Below are 18,637 nucleotides of genomic sequence, written 5' to 3' on the forward strand. Positions count from 1 at the left end.
GCGCAATTGTCCAACCACCTACAGCTGTATTTCTGCCTGTCTGCAATCTTGTAGGAATTTTGTTAGGCTGAACTGTTGGTTCCGACAAAGAATACAGCGTTTTTTTTTTATTATTCAATGTATTATTGTTTAAGCGCTCTGGGGGCATGGAAAGGCTCCTTACAGTTCTAAGCCGGTTTGGGGGTTGCTTCATAATGGCGGGTTACTTTGTGTCTTCTCGTGATTGCTTTAGAATGTATTCAGTTTCAATGGACCCGTTGCAAAGGTGCACATTGTGTGTCATGCACGAACCCAATTAAGAGAATTACGCTTAATGGCTTCTCCGGCCTCGCTGGCTAGAGACTGTCTGCCCCAAATGTCTGCCTGGATGCTGAAAAGCTGGCGAGGAATCAGCCCAGACAAAACCAAGGCGCTGCTGAAGGAGGCAGTGAGTAAACAAACAAGCATTGTCAAAGTCAAACGCTCTGACACATCATTGTTATCTGGTGAATCTTACAAAATTAAAGTCACAATCCATACATACTGATTACTACAAAAAAAATGCATAAATACATAAATAAATTAATACCGCCTTCGGGTAAAGTCAGCGCTAATAAAAATGCATAAATAACTAAATAAATAAGTACCGCAAATCACCGCCGTCACTCTGCCGGCCTGCGACCAGGAAGTCAGGCAGGCCGGCGCGACAACCGGAAGAGCCGCGATTGGAGCCGTGTTTGGAGGGGAGCACCGGAGCAGGCAGGAGCCTACCCTGCGCCCCGGTGCCGAAGGAGGGAAGAAGAGTCCTGCTGCCGGGCCCTGCAGCTGAGGAGAGCCGCCGCATGAAGGAAGCCGGTGAGTGGGTTGCTGAGCGGGGTGAGGGGGGAGCATGTGTGCGCGCGCGCGAGTGGCGGGCTGTGTGTGTGTGTGTGTGCGTGCATGCGTGCGTGTGTGTATGTGTCTTGGAGTGCGTGTGTGTGACTGTGGGGGAGGGGGGGGTGTGTGTGAGCGAGTGTCTGTGTGCCGTGTGCCTGTATGTGTGTGCATGCGCTCGCCTGTGTGTGCGTGCATGCAGAGGGGTGGGGGCTGCCTATATGTAAAGCGCTCTGATACCTGATTCGGTTCGGGGCTGGAAAAAAATTAAAAAATAAATAAATAAAAAAAAATGGCTGTGAGTTACTCTGCGCATGCGCGGGGCAGACGCGCGCGCTCCCACGGTGAAAACTGCAAGGGAAACGCTCGTGCCAGATAGGTGTCCACATTCCCAAAAAGCGGCAACAATAGTTGTCGAGACAGACACTCTCAATGCTCACGCATTGAGAGTACGTCTGCTCGACCTAAAAACAGAAGATGCAGCGAGAATTGGAGAGAGGATGATGTAGTATCCTCGGGCGCAGGGTAGCGTTGCAGCCTACCCGCGTCCCGAGGTCACCCTAGCGTGGGCGCGTGTCGTCACGCGCCCGCATTATAAAATAAAGAGGCGTGGCCGGATAGTTAGTCTGAGCCACGCGCAAACCACACTACAGGCTCCTGAGCATTATTAATGTCGCGGCGCCGCCATAATTAGCGCAAGCACAACCCGCGACCTCACACTGGCGACGAGGGGCTTTTTCGACCCCACACTGTGCTGAGTGCCCCCCTCTGCTGTGATTTGGGCCGTTTTTCTTGTGCTGTGTTGCCCAGGCCCCTGAAAGACCATGAGGGCCTTGTAGGTGCATGCTGCTGGCTCATGGTAGTGAGTTTTGCTGCCACAGTGCCCTGGAAGCCCTATCTTGTGCCCACTGTTGCTGGGAGCTGCAGGAAGGTGAGCACTGTTGAAGAGAGCTGTAGGAAAGAGAGCCACCACCACGCCCGAATGCCACGTGAGCCCACCATTGAGGTCAGGGCTGTGCATCAGGCTGGCGACCACTATAAAGAACAAGCATTTGCAATGCAATAGGTCTCGCATTAGGAAACTTTGAGCTATTGGTATGGTAAATGACAATTGTTGTATTAATGTGTTGGTTTTGAAAATCGCTAAATTAATAGCTTTGTCATTTACAATGCCAATAGTTTTAACTTTCGCAAATGTGACACCTATAGCATTTGTAATGCAATATGTGTTGTATTTACATGACTTAGATGTATTGATATTACAAATAACAATGGCTTTTATTTGTTTTAATAATTAATACTTACATAAAAGTTATTGTAATTTATAATGGCAATAGCTTAAACTTTTGTAAATCACTTTTGTGAAGAATATGTTCAGTGTGTTTTATTGTGATGAAAATCCAAGAAGAGAAGTGAAATATTAACATCTTTTTATGACATTTGTAATAAAGCTTGAAATATTGAGAGAACATATTTGAACCTGTTTTTGTTGAATTGTTGCACAGATTGATGCTTTGGTGGCACTGAGTGATGTTGTGGTGGGGCTGAGTGATGCTGTGGCGATGCGATGGATAGAGTGAGTGCGATGGATAGAGTGAGTGAGATGGATAGAGTGAGTGCGATGGATAGAGTGAGTGCGATGGATAGAGTGAGTGCGATGGATAGAGTGAGTGCGATGGATAGATAGTGGGAGGGCGATAGATAGAGGGAGGGCGATAGATAGAGGGAGGGCGATAGACAGTGAGGGCAATCAATAGATAGAGTGATGGCGATAGATAGAGTGAGTGCGTTAGATAGACAAATAGAGTGAGGGAGATAGAGTGAGGGCGATAGATAGAGTGAGGGCGATAGAGTGAGGGCGAAAGATAGATAGAGTGAGGGTGTTGTTGAGTGTGTGGTTGGGTGTGGTTGTGTGTGTGTGGTTGGGTGTGGTTTTGTGTGTGTGGTTGTGTGGGTGGGTCTGTGTGGTTGTGTGGGTGTGTGTGTGGTGATGTGTGGGGTTGTGTGGGTGGTTGTGTGTGTGGGGTTGTGTTTGTAGTGGTGTGTGTGTGTGTGTGGTGTTGGTTGTGTGTGGTGTGATGTCATATCAGACCTGAGTGTGATGTGCTCTGCTTTGTGTGATGTGGTGTCAGACCTGAGTGTGATGTGCTCTGCTGTGTGTGATGGGATGTCAGGCATGAGTGTGATGTGCTCTGCTGTGTGTGATATGGTGTCAGGCATGAGTGTGATGTGCTCTGCTGTGTGTGATGTGGTGTCAGGCCTGAGTGTGATGTGCTCTGCTGTGTGTGATGTGGTGTCAGACTTGGGTGTTATGTGCTATGCTGTGTTAGGTAAGAGAGAGTGAATAAACAAAGTTTAAATGTGTGCGCTGCTCTGCCCCTTACGGTGCCTGCCAGCTGCTGCTGAAAGGGATGGGCTAAAAGGGAGGAGGGAATGCAAGGAGCACAGCTGTACCCGTGATATGATCAACACATTTTATTTAAAACTTTCACAGAAACCACACAGGTGTGCTGGAAAATGTAGTAAAGGGTGGGCGTTGTTATTAAAGAGCCCAAAGCGAACGTTTTTTTGAATGTTTACTGCAACAACGCTCGACTATTTTGGGAATGTACAAACCAGGACGCCCAATATAAACATTGTTTTTCACCTAGCCAAAGTGGGAGAAGCCAGGTCTGAGTGACAGTCGGTGTGATCTTGGGCATGACAGCCTTCAGCGAGCAACGGGGGACGGGGGAACGGATTACTTTGAAGTCTGATACTGGTTGCAAGCAAACCAGTGTGGAGAGAGGCTCACAAGCTGCCAAATGGTGTGTTCACCCATTCACTGCCTTACTTCGAACTAAGGCAGTCTGTGATAGAATGAAGCAAATGTCATAAAATGCATAGTCGGCATGCTACGAAATAACGTTAACGAACTGCACTCATCGTACCTGTCTGATCGTTTGCATCCTTGTGCATCGCCAAACACCATGCTGCCAATGCCGCAAGGTTCAACTCATGCCACGGAAACCCCAAACAGGACAACACACTGGTGCTGTCTCCTGTTTTCAAGTTGTTGAAGTGAAATAGTAAACAGTGACGGGTACATCACTCAGTGTGTGGTGGTTTAAGATTCACTCCGATACCACCAACACAGTCCAAGAAGAAATGGACTACACAAACGTATGCACATATAAGTACAGGGTCAAAACATAAAACACAGCTTTCTTTTTGTCTCTATCATTTTATCTATCTATAAGTTGGAATGTTTGCAATGGTGACACAGTAGAGTTATAGTGGCACAATAAAATTACATGCAAGAAATGGCACAGGTGCGTGCACAGCGAACAGGCAAATGAAGGGATATCGGATTGCTGGTATTAAGACCTCTTGAATTAAACAAACACAGAGCTAGGAAGTATGAAAGAAAATATAAAACGTATTAAACAGAAAGAACGCTGGTTATAAAGCCTCGTCAGATAGTGCATAAAAGAGAGAAAAGTGCCCCATTTCAGGGGAAAAGACAGAGCTATCAGGTTACCACACACACTGCATGTGTTCATACGTACTGCAAAATTATTTTCCCTTTTAAGAAAAGCACAAACAGCATGTGTAGATATGTCATATCATTCCGTAAATGACAACCAGATCATTTCAAATTATGGCTTTATTTGGTTCATATATACATATCTGCAATGCAAAGTTGGAAAAAACACATGGACTAAAAGTCTCTCCTAGAGACCGCACCCACTTTCCATTAGAATACAGAAACAGAAATCTTTAACTATCGACCCTGCATTTATCATTCAATCGAACATATCACAAGCTAGCCTGATAGATTTAAAAAAAACAATGTGCCTATCTCTTTTTGGGGAGTTAGCACACATTTTTCAGGTACAATAGTACGTGTTAAAATGTACACAAAGATGCCTTTATTTTAACAGTTCACTGCATCTGGTTACCCCCTCCCCACACACACACAATAACAATAAATAAATACCGCCTTCGGGTAAAGTCCGCGCTATATAAAAATGCATAAATACATAAATAAATAAATACCGCCTTCGGGTAAAGTCCGCGCTATATAAAAATGCATAAATAACTAAATAAATAAATACCGCAAATCACCGCCGTCACTCTGCCGGCCTGCGACCAGGAAGTCAGGCAGGCCGGCGCGACAACCGGAAACAGGCAGTAGGAGGGCGGGAGCCTACCCCGCCTCCCACGGAAGAGCCGCGATTGGTTGCAGCACCGGAGCAGGCAGGAGCCTACCCTGCGCCCCGGTGCCGAAGAATGGAGGAAGAGTCCTGCTGCCGGTGAGTGGGGCTTCGCTTTGTGGCTGGCCTGCGAGGGCGGGGGGGGAGGGGCATGTGTGGGCGTGCGCGTGGCGGCGGGCTGTATATGTGTGTGAGTGTGCGTGTGTCTTGGAGTCTGTGTGTATGCGTGTGTGACTGTGGGGGAGGAGGAGGGGGTTGCCTGTCTGGGTGCCTGCGTGTCTGTGTAAGTGCGTGTGCGCGTGTGTGTGTGTATGCAGTGTGTGTATGTGCGCATGCGTGAGTGAGTGTTTGCGCAAGGGAATGTGGACAGGAGAGGGGCACGGCGCCGTGCGCGCTCACGAGGTGAAAACCGAGCAGCTCTGCGCTCGTGCACCCTCTCCTGTCCACATTCCCGAAAACGGGCGACATAAGGTCTTTCGCTGACGCAAGACCTAAAAAGAGGGAAAGCAGGCCACACAAGTAACCACCAACATCGGCCAGGCGATCACCAGTGCACCCAGGAGGTGAGCGTCACACGGACTGCGCAGCGCGCCATGCACGCGCCAAAATGGCGCCGATTCCCGCCATTGAACCATTCATTATGAATGGAGCTCCATCGTCCCTGGCCCCACGCTGGAGGGATTGGACCGATCGTCCTCAAATTTACTTTGAGGGGGCAGGCACAGCCCGTGAGAGGCGCAGAGCTCTACTGCTCCACCTAGGGGGCAAGGATATCCACCGTATTTACAAGACGATAGTGGAAGCCACGCCCAAGACATATCACACACTCCTTAACGCTCTAAACGCGCACTTTGAACCCATGGCGAACAGAGACTATGAAAGGTTCATATTTCGCCAGGCCAAGCAGGAAGCAGAAGAGTCGTTGGACGCTTTCCATGGACGCCTGAAAGAGCTGGCCAGCACGTGCGGATTCCGGGATGAACAGGAGGAAATCCGAGGTCAAATAATCCAAGGGTGCTACTCCTCGAAGCTCAGGGTCACCATCCTTCAGGAGGACGGCAAGCCACTAGCGGACATCCTTACCTTAGGCCGCTCCAAAGAAGTATCGCAGGCCAGAGCCTCCCACATGGAAGCAGCACTCCACCAACCAATCAAGACAGAACAAGTCAATGTGGCGGAGAAAGTGAATACAGAAGGACCAAAAGTGCGCCAAAATGCCGGGAAGAAGCAGCAAGACAAGCGGAAGGAGTGCGGATATTGCGGAGGCAACCCTCACCGCATGCAGGACTGCCCGGCGAAAGGGAAGATGTGCAGTGCGTGCGGATGGATGAACCACTTTGCAGCAGTATGCCGATCAACGAAGTCAAAGAAGGAAGCCGCTCAAGCGGTAGTGGGGGAACGTGCCAGCGAGGACATGGACGATGACACGAGTGAGTACCCAGTCCACTATGTATTTGCAATTGACCAGCCACAACGGAAAAAGCGACGTCTGCCAAAATTCCGGATCAAGATTCACCAGCAAGAGGTGAGAGCCACCATTGACACGGGAGCATCCATAGAGTTGATGGCAGCCAACGTGTACAACCAGCTGAGTAGCTGGCCCCCTCTGCATGAAGCAAAGATCAGAGTGTTCGCATATGGCCAGAAAACCACTATTCCGCTCATAGGCTGTTTCAAAACCGAACTGCAACACCAGGGCCTCAAAGTACCCACTACTGTATATGTCACGAAAGAAGGCAGCGGCATGCTAATAAGCGGTCAATCAGCGGAAGAGCTGAGACGCATATATTTCGCCATGGCAGTGCTAGAAGCTGAACTAGAAGCCATTGTAGAAGAATTTGGAGGCATCTTCAAAGGCATCGGATGCCTGAAAGGGAAGGAAGTCTCCCTCCACATTGACCCGTCGGTTCAACCAGTGGCCCTGAGACATAGGTGCATCGCGTTTCACTTGAGGAAGAAGGTCGAAGAAGACCTGGAGGCACTGGAGAAACAAGGTATCATCGAGAAAGTCAGTGGGCCCACTCCATGGGTATCCCCAATCGTAGAGGCCCGAAAGCCGAAGTAGCCAGGACAAGTACGGATCTGTGTGGACATGCGCCTCCCAAATGCGGCAGTGAAAAGAAAACGTCACCTAACCCCAACCGTCAACGACATTTTAGGAGAGTTGAACGGTGCAAGGTGGTTCTCAAAGATGGACTTCCGGTCTGGCTATCACCAGCTACCACTACACCCGGCCTCAGAAGATACTGACGCCTCAATTTTGGGATCTCGAGTGCCGCTGAGGTGTTCCAAAACACCATCCGGGAAGTTCTCAGCGGGCTCCCAGCGGTCTTGAGCGTGAGCGATGATCTACTTATCTACGCGTCGTCAGTAGAAGATCATCACCAGAGGCTGAGGGGAGTCCTCCAAAGGATCAAAGAATCCGGTCTGATCCTCCACAGAGAAAAGTGTCAGTTTCTGAAGAACAGAATCAGCTTTTTTGGATATACATTCTCAGAGCAGGGAATAGCCTCAGACCCCGACAAGGTGAGAGACGTCCGAGAGGCTCCAGCTCCCTCCAACATCTCGGAAATCAGGAGCTTCCGAGGCATGGTGAACTTTTGCGGACGGTTCATCCCCGACCTCTCCAACCTCACTAAACCCCTCAGGGAGCTGACTAAGTCCACAACCACCTGGCAGTGGGGCCCAGAGCAGGAACAAGCATTCAATGCAACGAAAGCGGCCCTGTCAGCGGACACGACTCTATCCTATTTTGACCCTACCAGATCCACCAATGTAGCAGTAGACGCCAGCCCTTACGGGCTAGGGGCAGTCCTCACCCAACTGCAAAGTAACGGAGAATGGACACCTATCGCATATGCCAGCCGGTCCCTAACGGACACTGAACAGAGATACTCGCAAATAGAGCGAGAGGCAATAGCAATCCACTGGGCCTGCTGGCACTTTCACGTCTATGTATGTGGTCATCCCTTCTCTGTGTCTACGGATCACAAACCGCTCATACCCCTGTTCCAAGGATCAGCATCCAAGCCGCCACCAAGGATTGAAAAATGGATACTCCAACTGCAAGGATACGACTACAGGGTCGAGTACAAACCAGGTTCATCGAACCCAGCAGATTACCTTTCAAGACACCCCCGAAAAGCCACGCAAGCGGAAAGAGAGGACGCAGAGGAGACCGAAGAATATGTTCGGCTCGTGCTGGAAAGGGCCCGGCCTCTGCCCAAGAGTCTCTAGGCCATTATTGAAGCCACCCAAAGAGATGAATGTCTGCAACAGGCTGCAGCAGCCATCCAGTTGAACGACTGGTGCCTGATCCAAGCCACCTTGAGCAGGAGAAGGCTGCAAGCCAAAGTGGCACTAGAAGCAATGATGCGGGTCAAAGACGAACTGTCCATCGACAGCCAAGGATGCCTCTTACGAGGACCAAGATTGGTGATGCCCTCCGACTTGGCTCAGCAAGCCGTAGATCTGGCACACCGAGGACATCAAGGCATGGTGAAAACCAAGAACCGACTAAGAGCCAAGGTGTGGTTCCCAGGCATAGACGCAATGGTCGAGCAGATGGTCAGAACCTGCAACTGGTGCCAAGCAGCGGGACAACCAGATCGGCCTCATCCAATCATCACCTACGACAACCCCCAAAGGCCGTGGGAGTGTGTGAGTGCAGATTTCGGCCATCTCCCCGATGGGCGCTATGACCTAGTGATCATCGACGGCTTCACAAAATATCCGGAGGTAGAGATCGTAGGGAGTAAGATAGCGACTGAAGTCATCACCAAATTTGAGAAAACCATCGCCACGCATGGAATATTCGAGGTGGTCAAGACGGACAATGGCCCACACTTCCAGAGCCAAGAGTTCGCGGACTACCTAAGGAACTGGGGAATCCATCACAGGAAAGTGACTCCACGCTGGCCCCAAGCCAATGGGGAAGTAGAGAGATTTATGCGCACGCTCAACAAGACGATACGCATTGCACATGCTGATGGATCACCGGTGGAAAGGGCCATCTACGGTTTTCTACGGGAGTATCGGCTAACGCCTCATCTCACAACCGAGGCAGCTCCTGGGCCAGCAACCATGGGCCGAGTAGTAAAAGACACTATTCCGAACCATCCAAACTGGGTCCCAGCCCAAGAGGACGCGGAAAAGACCCTAGCTAACCTGACATGGTCCAATGACCAGGCCAGCGCCCGGAGACGAGCCAAAGAATCCGATATCAAAGAAAGAGACAGGGTATACATCAAGGACCGATATCCCGGGAGCAAGTTCCGACTCCCGTTTGAACACAAGCCTTGGAATGTCCTTTGCTGAACTGGCACCATGGTGACTGTCCAGCGGGGAACTGAAGTTGTCACTCGCAACATCTCTTTCTTTAAGAAAGTCCATGCTGGGACCCCTGATTGACCGGAACCCGACCATCCGAGGACCCGGCTGAGTCAACGAGTGGAGGACCGTGGCCTAGAACTGCCAGGACCGTCCCCCACCAAAGAAGATAGCCGGATGGACTCAGACACTCAGCTGCTGCCGGCAACCCCAGGAGAGAGAGAGAGCCTGCCGAGCTCCCCGGTAAGGTCTCCGGAAAGCAGAACCCCGACAAGAATGACACCGGCGGTGCCATTATCGAGGGGAGAGCAGTCCAGGAATGGGCTACGCCAAAACCCGGCACCATCCTCCAGGCTGCCGGACTTCATGGTGTGATCACCCTGAGACTGGAATCTAGTGACTGGTAACAGACCCTCGTTATTTCTATTGTGTCCAAGTTGTGTTATTTTGTTGAATAAAGGTTAGAAGGAATGTAGTATCCTCGGGCGCAGGGTAGCGTTGCAGCCTACCCGCGTCCCGAGGTCACTACAGGTTCCTGAGCATTATTAACGTTGCGGCGCTGCTATAATTAGCACAAGCGCAACCCGCGACGTCACAGATGAGTCAATCAAAAAGCAAGTGAAGGGGTGTTCCACATCTTCTGAAGTTTACTTGAGAATGAGGAGCGCAGAAGCCAGGGTGGCTTAAGTCCTGGGACAAAGTGGCGCTGGTCAAGTCCCCCAACATTTCAGGGTCCTCCTGAGTGCGTTGACTGCATTGCGAGAAGTTGCGGTTCCGTTTGTGAAGCTAAGCTTGCATTGGTGTAACCTAATCTCTTAAAGACGTGGCTGGTATTTAGGATGTTGGCGTGGAGGGCTCATCCATTAGGCAGGCCTTGTGGCACTTAAACCCTCTTATTTATGGAACCCAGGGACGAGGTTCTACTCTGCAGCTAAGTGAAATGGTAAATCAAGTGAGGTCCAGCACTCTTCGATTTTGATGCAATTTTACAAACACAAATCCAGCTAACACCAAAATAACGTGAAATAATGGCATTGCTCAGTCAGTGTTTTTTCTTTAGAAAATTTAGAGCACTTTTATTATTAATCAGGCTCAATTAAATGAACAATACATCTCTGTCGGAGGTTACATGATTGTTGCTAAGTGTTGAGATCAGAGTTTTTTTAATGGCCTCTTTGATCTCTAAATGTGCAAACATTGAAAGCTTGTGAAATTCTCCTTCGGTCACCCGCTGGCACTGCTGCTGTATGGGGGCACGCAGCAGGAGTAGGCAAGTACAGTTAGGGTCTGATTATGAGTTCCTCCTAATTTTCTGGCCTATGATTAAACTTCTATTTACCTATGAGTTGGAATTATAAGTTTTACAGGAATTTAATACATCTGATAATTATCAAGTGCGTTAAATAGCTCCGCCTTCCTAAAATTTCAGTAGTTCGAACCTGCCGAAATGTAACAGAGAAAAAAGGTAGACATCCATTACAATGCAGGCATTACAACGCAATGCCTTTACTACACAACTATTACAACGCAGACACCATTATATTGCATGCCTGTACATCGCATCCCATTACAGGGCATATACCATTACAACGCATGCTATTACAACACATTGGTAAGTATTGGATGGTAAGTTTGTTGGGTTTTTCAAATGGTTGGTTTAATTTAATACTCAGGTATTAATATGAATACTAAAAATATGTGTGATATAATAATTAATAATAACATTCAATATTTAATATGCAATGGAAACGGGGTGTTAGTGTTTAATTTAATACGTTGGTATAAATGTTAATTGAGAATATTCATAATATTATTAAAAAAAAATAAAACATATTTTTGGGGGATAATTTAAGAGAAAAATATGTAATTGTTTAATTTAATACTCGGGTACTAATATTACTACCAAAATATTACAAATGTTATAAATAGTAATAATTAATAATACATAAAAAATATGCTATTACAGTTATATGTGTATAAAAGATTTCAGATGTGAAACTAATAGTTTAAAATTGGTTTTAAATGTTTATTATTTTATTAAAAATAATGTATTGTGATGTTTTAATATGATGGAGAAGAGTTTAACAAACAAATATATATTGTGCAGCTGCGGCTAATTTTTACTTACCAAGTGATTGGTAGCTCCGGCCCGCCTCGGAGTGCAGACGAAAGAAAAGGACTGCTGCCAGGAGCAGCTCGGGATTCCACGAGGAGCCGGGGATCACTGTACTCTGTCTCACAGCCTGCCCGACATCTGCATGAGGGGCTTGAACGCTAAGGGGGATCCGAGGAGGCCAAAGGACATTGATTCAAATTCAGGGCCATCCATCAAAGTCATTTACACCTTTGCCCCGGTTATTATGAAATGAAATGAAAGAAAATTTATAACGTGCAAACTAAGCCCAAAGGGCATCAAGGCGCCTCTTAATTGCCCACACCTATTAATTGCCCACTCGGGCCACACAAATGTTTCGCCTCCCCCGAGCACCGCCTATCCCGACTGGTGAACTCTGGGAACTGTGGTCTGAATCGCAAACCACAGAGGGCGTGCAAATCAAAGAGCATGGGGTGGAGAGCTTTTAACCAATGAGAGCGAAGCAGGAAACCTAAAGGTGGGTTGAACTGTGCCATGATTACTGAGGCATCTGATGAAGGCAAGGAAGTGCCCAAATGCATTATGCCTGATGTCCACATTAAAGGCTTTCAAGGAATTCCGCCCGTGTGGCCTCTTACTTCTCTACTAATGGAGGGGTCAGTATGTGGATGTTTTACACGCCTGCCAGCAGCGTGTTGAAGAGGCCCGGTTTGCACAAGTGGCCGGAGCATTGCTGGTGCAGCTGTGGCTAATTAGGTTTCGCCTATTATCATTCGCTTGCGAATGTAATAGGCGAAAATTCAAGGGCTTGATCGACTCGTCAAACCACGGCAGTTTTCTCAAAGTGCATGTGAGTCACGTGACCACAAAAGCAGGTCACGTGACCACACAAGCACGCGCATCTCCCTGCCTCACTTCTCCTCCGCTCGCTCGCATTCCCGCCCCCCCACCAGGCTCTCTTCCCTTGTCGCAATGTGTCTTTCTCTCTACTTCTCTCTCTCTCTATTTTCCCACCACACACTTCTCCTCCCCTCGCTCGCATTCCCGCCCCCCCACCAGGCTCTCCCACCCCCATCCGGCTTCCCTCCACGCATCTGCCTGCCACACTTCTCCTCCCCTCGCTCGCACTCCGTTTCTCCCTCCCTCGTCGTCTCTTTCTCTCTATGCCTCGCTTTTTCTGTCCTGTGTCTCGTCCATTTGCTCTCCCGCTTTTTTTCACTCTTTCTTTCTCTCTCTACTCTCAGCGCGACTGTCTAGCTCGATCTGTTTCTCGATCTTATTCTTCCCTTGTCGCAATGTGTCTTTCTCTCTACTTCTCTCTCTCTCTATTTTCCCACCACTGTCCTTCCTCTCTCTGTCTCTAATTGTCTTTCGTGTTCTCCCCTCGCTCGCATTCTTCTTATCCAGTGGTTTAGTGTCTTTCTACCCCCAAAATTATGCCTCTTCATTGTTCCATCTCGTGTCCTAGACTGCCCGTGGCCCCTGCTGCCACCTTTCATCAGCTGTATCATTATCTGCAGACTGCATTTGGTACGAGCAGGGTCTGATGTCTCTTTCAGTTCTCCAAGGGCCATAGTGCCAATATCGGCCCCACCCCCTGACCGCTCTTCCCCCCACTTTCCAGAATAAAAGACACCACACTCTGGAATGTTGGAGAAAGTTGTTGCAGCTTTATTAGCATATACATTATGCCAACATGATGGGTTAGCTTACGGGCGATCCAGGAGCAGGCCGCCCCTCGCGACCCGCCCACCTGATGAGCCATAACTCCCCGTGGTGTTAACCGCAGGGGCGTTGTCAGTTAGGGGGAAGGTCTAACCTCTCCCCCGGCGGACCTACAATCCGCCCCTTGCTCATGCCCCTCCCCCTACGGGGGGCTGAGCGTTGCTGGCAACCCCCGGTTGCTCAGGTATACAACCGCCCGAAGGACTAACGGGGCGCCGTCACTCCTCCAGGATCCCACCGGGGATCTCCCTCGGGATAATTTGCTCTCGCACCCTTCCGGTGCTCCTGTAGAGGGTACCCTTCTGTACCTTCCTGCATTGGATCGCCCTGTAACTCCGCCTGCAACACAAAAGACAGTAATATTAGTAGCCACAAGCCCACCCCCCTGATGCCCGAAAGCAGGGTAAGCGGAAGGGCGGGAAAAGCGCCGGGCAAGCACACGAACGTCGCGGGCGATGAAGGGGGGTGAGGGGGCGAGGGTCAGCTTGCCGCCGCGTCCAGGAACAAAGAGGGCGCTTGACCCTCGCCCCCTGGGTCATATAGACACTACCGCCCCGCCCCTGGTCATAAATGACATCACCAGGGGATCCTCCGGACCCCCAACCACTAGACCGCTCGTGGGTCCGTGCCATCCTCTGGCACTAAGGGTGGCCGCCCGCGTAGGTGGCCACCTTTGGTGTCCCGGGGCAGCCAAACATAGTGCCAATATCGGCCCCACCCCCTGACCGCTCTTCCCCCCACTTTCCAGAATAAAAGACACCACACTCTGGAATGTTGGAGAAAGTTGTTGCAGCTTTATTAGCATATACATTATGCCAACATGATGGGTTAGCTTACGGGCGATCCATGAGCAGGCCGCCCCTCGCGACCCGCCCACCTGATGAGCCATAACTCCCCGTGGTGTTAACCGCAGGGGCGTTGTCAGTTAGGGGTAAGGTCTAACCTCTCCCCCGGCGGACCTACAATCCACCCCTTGCTCATGCCCCTCCCCCTACGGGGGGCTGAGCGTTGCTGGCAACCCCCGGTTGCTCAGGTATACAACCGCCCGAAGGACTAACGGGGCGCCGTCACTCCTCCAGGATCCCACCGGGGATCTCCCTCGGGATAATTTGCTCTTGCACCCTTCCGGTGCTCCTGTAGAGGGTACCCTTCTGTACCTTCCTGCATTGGATCGCCCTGTAATCCGCCATGGCTCTGGGTGCGGCCGCCGCCGTCCCAGAGCCCCCCCACATACTCTTCCTCCTTAGATACAACCTGCTGCTCCCATAGCGGGCAAGCACACAAACGTCGCGGGCGATGAAGGGGGGTGAGGGGGCGAGGGTCAGCTCGCCGCCGCGTCCAGGAACAAAGAGGGCGCTTGACCCTCGCCCCCTGGGTCATATAGACACTACCGCCCCGCCCCTGGTCATAAATGACATCATCAGGGGATCCTCCGGACCCCCAACCACTAGACCGCTCGTGGGTCCGTGCCATCCTCTGGCACTAAGGGTGGCCGCCCGCGTAGGTGGCCACCTTTGGTGTCCCGGGGCAGCCAAACAGTGGTCACATTGCGGGTTTCGAAGCCGATAAAAATATTTTTTTATCGTTATGCAGGGCGGGCGAGAAGATGCATGTCTGAATGAAAACAGCTCTGGTGCTCCAGTACGGGGAACCCCCATGTCATCGTATTTCACATATTTCTGGGACTGTGTCCCATGTGGAACGCTTATTTTACATCACCCTATTGTCACATGCATGACTGACGCTGACGTCATTGGGCAGTCACCCTGAAGCATTAAAGGAATTAGCGAAAACGATCCTAATTAAGTCAGATTTGTGCATGTGAAAATCCTCCAGCAGACGCTTCACATGTATCACTTCGGAAAAAAGAAACCTCCGTTTATAAAATCTGAGTCAGTGTGTAAAAATCATTAAATTACATTCACTAAGAAACGTCCCACTGATGCACTAATTTAAGTAGCACGCTTCCTCTGCTCCACCATTAAATCTTAATGGCACTGTTTTAACCTACGCTGCACTTTTTCATAAACACGGCATGCTCGGATTCTAGACCTCTAGACAGGGAGAGAAAAAAAAGCAAGGGCTTAGCAGTGAACACGGAGAATTAGGAACGGATTTTGGCGCTGGTGTTATTCACAAAATATGTTTCATCCGTGCACAGCAACGCAATTGTCTCTCCCTTTCTCCTAGATCACTTCAACAACCCCTCCCCCCGCCCACCATCCCCATCACCAATCACAAAAAAAGCGAACGCGCACAAAACAAAACATTTGCTTGACATCTGGGTAGAAGTACTGAGTCAGGGAGCCTTTCAAAACAAAACGGGAGCACGTGACTCCGGGGGAGGCACCCACTTCTGGGGAAAGTCCATTCCTGCCTTCCCATGTATTGTAATGTCCAGGCTGGAAGCAGGGCCGGCTCTAGGCTCATGGTGGCCCTGTGCAGGGAGCGTAGGTGGAGGCCCCGGAGGAGGGGGTCCGGCCGGGGCGGAGCTCAGGAAGGTGTTTTAATAATACGTCCAGAAAAGTCATTAGATGACCAGTACCTGCGGCTGCTCCTACCCTCCGAATTCGTCTCAGAATGATACAATTTAGGAGGAGGAGGGCATTGTGACACACAACGTCGTGAGAGACTTGGTGCACAGACAGCTGCAGTGCCAGGGCCATGACAGGGGCACCGGACCCCCACAACTCCCCACAGAGAAATAATCGGTGGCTCTTCCTCATCGCCCCCTCCAACAGTCCACAAAATTATAATAACAATAGGTCTAGCCTTATCCCATGGCATGCATGCATGAACATGAGAATGAAAGCCAGCACCCTAAGTCACGTGAAACAACTGGTTTGAACATAAAGTGAAGCCTCAAATATTTATTGTAAATTAGAACACCAGCTACGTGATAGCACAGATTTTAAATGCTCACACAATTTCCTTACTAGTTGTTGAAAATATTTAAAAAACACATAGATACAAAATGGATTATAATGTTATAGAAAAAATATAGGCATCTTAAGTATTGAAACGTCACAAATGTACGAATACCCCACCAGCCCTATGCACAGTGGCACGGCACAGCATGTGTCGCGCTGAGTGGAAGGCAATTAGGCATCCTTTCACCTGAGTATGACTAGGGAGCCCAGGTGATATCTTTCCAACACAGCCACAAGCTCCCAGAGGAGGAAGCGAATCTGGTGGCAGTGCCATGAGGTCTGCTGCAGACGTGTGGCAAGATCAACTCCCTGGACCCTTAATTACCTCTCTAATTTTAGATAATGTTAACATGAGGTTGTACCGCCGCCGGTGTCGTGATGCCTTAAGCGTGTGTATCTCCTCCTTTTTGCGCCAACGCCGGAATAAGGACAGTACTACTACTCCCACCCAGGGTCGCTCAGTGATACATAATACAACCCCCTGCTACAATACATACAGCGCTTAGAACAGGCGGAAATGTAAACCTTGGAGGGGGGAGGGGGCAAGAGCGGGAGGGCATCAGAAGGGGCTCAAAATGTGCTTTTGTCAGGGCCCCTATCTGAGCAAAAACCCGCCGTAGCTGCAGTTAGAACAATTTAAACAAGCATTTGCAATGCAATATTCTCGCCTTTGGGACCTTATATGTGATTTACCTATGTAGAACTGGGTGCTGAAATATCTACTGCTCTTTAACATGGAGGGAAAGTAAGCACCAAACTACGTGAAAAACGCCTGGTATGGGATTACATGGAGAGAAATATTGCCTTTCAGTTGGAAATGGTATAGACCCAATCTCTGTTTTTAATATAAAATCCGGGTCTTCGGTGGTCATATCACTGTACAAGATTTGCAAAAAATATTATTGTATATTGGTGCTCGAGGAATACAATTTCTATGGCCTGGAATCTAGAGAATGCTAAAGTGCACAGAACACTGCAGGGAAAAGGGCAGGCCTCAGAGGTGAGAGGAAAACTAATTATGCTTAAGGCGTTCTACAAGGCGGACAGAACCCCTACAAAATAACATAGAGAGACGCCTCACCCAACTCTCAAAAAGTCTGAAAAAACGGGATTTTGACATTGGATTTTTTCCTTTATTTTGGATGTGTTCATATTTTCAATCTTACTTAGTTTTAACATAAAATGTTATCACGGTCATCAGGGTAGCCCAGCTACGCGGTAGCTACGCATGGTGGAGTCCTGTGTGGTAATAGTGTCGGGCCCGGGGCAGCAGAAATAACCCCTGGCTGGAAGGGTGATTGTGAACAGAGATTCTGAACCTGAAGGGTCTCTTGCAGCCCCCTATACTACCCTGCGTTACTGCACAAAAGGACAATAAAGGCAAGGCATTAACCTGCTTCAACAAACGCCATTAAGGCTGCGTAGCCTGGACATCTGTGACCGGGTCTGGGTGCGAATTCCCTCTAGGGGTCATTCCGGAGTGAAGGCGCTTAGTTTGTTTCTGCACTCAGCGTCCGACCTCGCGCTGCGGGCCTCAGCTCGGCCGCTGCTGACAAAGCCAAGAAGATGTGAAACCCACCCACACCTTCCAGGTCAGGGTAGCCCGGCTCCGTGGTAGCTACGCATGGTGGAGTCCTGTGTGGTAATAGTGTGGGGCAGCAGAAATAACCCCTGGACGGGTGATTGTGAACAGGGATTCTGAAGGGTCTCTTGCAGCCCCCTAATTATACTACCCTGCGTTACTGCACAAGTTATGAAAGGACAATAAAGGCATCCGACCTCGCGCTGCGGGCCTCAGCTCAACCGCTGCTGACAAAGCCAAGATGTGAAACCCACCCACACCTTCATTCACGGCGTTGACGCAGCAGTCAGTCAGAGTCAGTGACACTGCTGCAGAATCAGAATCGACTACATTCAGATCTGCCCCCCACGCGCCAGGTGCGTTATACTATTACTTCACTTAGTTTACCTTATTCTGAGCTCAGCTTTAGGACCACCACCAGTGGCACCACCACACCACAGAAATGGCTGCACTGCAGAGACTAGAGAGAGAGACTCACATACGCCAAGGCACCACAACGCTCAGGAAGCACTAGAGGTTAGGTTGAGTCTGTGCACTCTGCGCGCTGCCTCGCAGATCACTCTATCCTTGGCTTCCGGCGCGTCTGTGCATGATTGAAACACCCCGGCACCCCTGCTGCCGCCAATCAGGAACGGGGAACAGAGGTCGGTGCGGGGCCACTGCCAGAGGCCAGCAGGGAAGTGAAAGGGTGGAGGAGGGGAGGAGGAGAGGAGGGGAGGAGGGGAGGGGGGGGTGACTCAGGCTTTGGTTGGAAGTTACTGGAATGGAAGTTAGTAAAAAGCCGGGGTCGGACGCTGCCAAATCCTGCCAGGGGCCGCCAGTGCCACGAATATTGTATGATTGGTATCCGATGGATCCGATCCTCATCGTCGTGGCGGCCCCTGGGGTTTGGCGGCCCTGTGCAGGTGCACACTTTGCACATGCCTAA

The sequence above is a fragment of the Lissotriton helveticus genome, chromosome 3_2 (assembly GCF_964261635.1).
Source record: "Lissotriton helveticus chromosome 3_2, aLisHel1.1, whole genome shotgun sequence".
NCBI lineage: Eukaryota > Metazoa > Chordata > Amphibia > Caudata > Salamandridae > Lissotriton > Lissotriton helveticus.